Source organism: Neophocaena asiaeorientalis, unplaced genomic scaffold, assembly GCF_003031525.2.
Source record: "Neophocaena asiaeorientalis asiaeorientalis breed wild unplaced genomic scaffold, Neophocaena_asiaeorientalis_V1.1 scaffold409, whole genome shotgun sequence".
Lineage (NCBI taxonomy): Eukaryota > Metazoa > Chordata > Mammalia > Artiodactyla > Phocoenidae > Neophocaena > Neophocaena asiaeorientalis.
In genome coordinates, this window is record NW_020175208.1 from 2168733 (window position 1) to 2168996 (window position 264).

Genomic DNA, 264 nt, shown 5'->3' on the forward strand with positions numbered 1-264 from the left:
AGAAAGAGCTTTTGAGACATCCTGTATGCCTCCCCACTTAAGGCTCACTAGTGTGTGGACCCGCGCCCCTCCTGGGTGCAACCCTGGAAGCCTGCAGCGACCCCAGCTCGTTCCAGTTAGTGGCCTGCCCTTCGCGGGATCTAGGCTGCTGTTCAGGAGCTGAGGAGTAGGGATCAGATACCCCTGCCTTGAGGTTCAGGGGTAACCCCCCCCCCCCCCCCCCCCCCCCCACCACGCCCCCCCCCTCGGCCCAGCCCTGGGGTC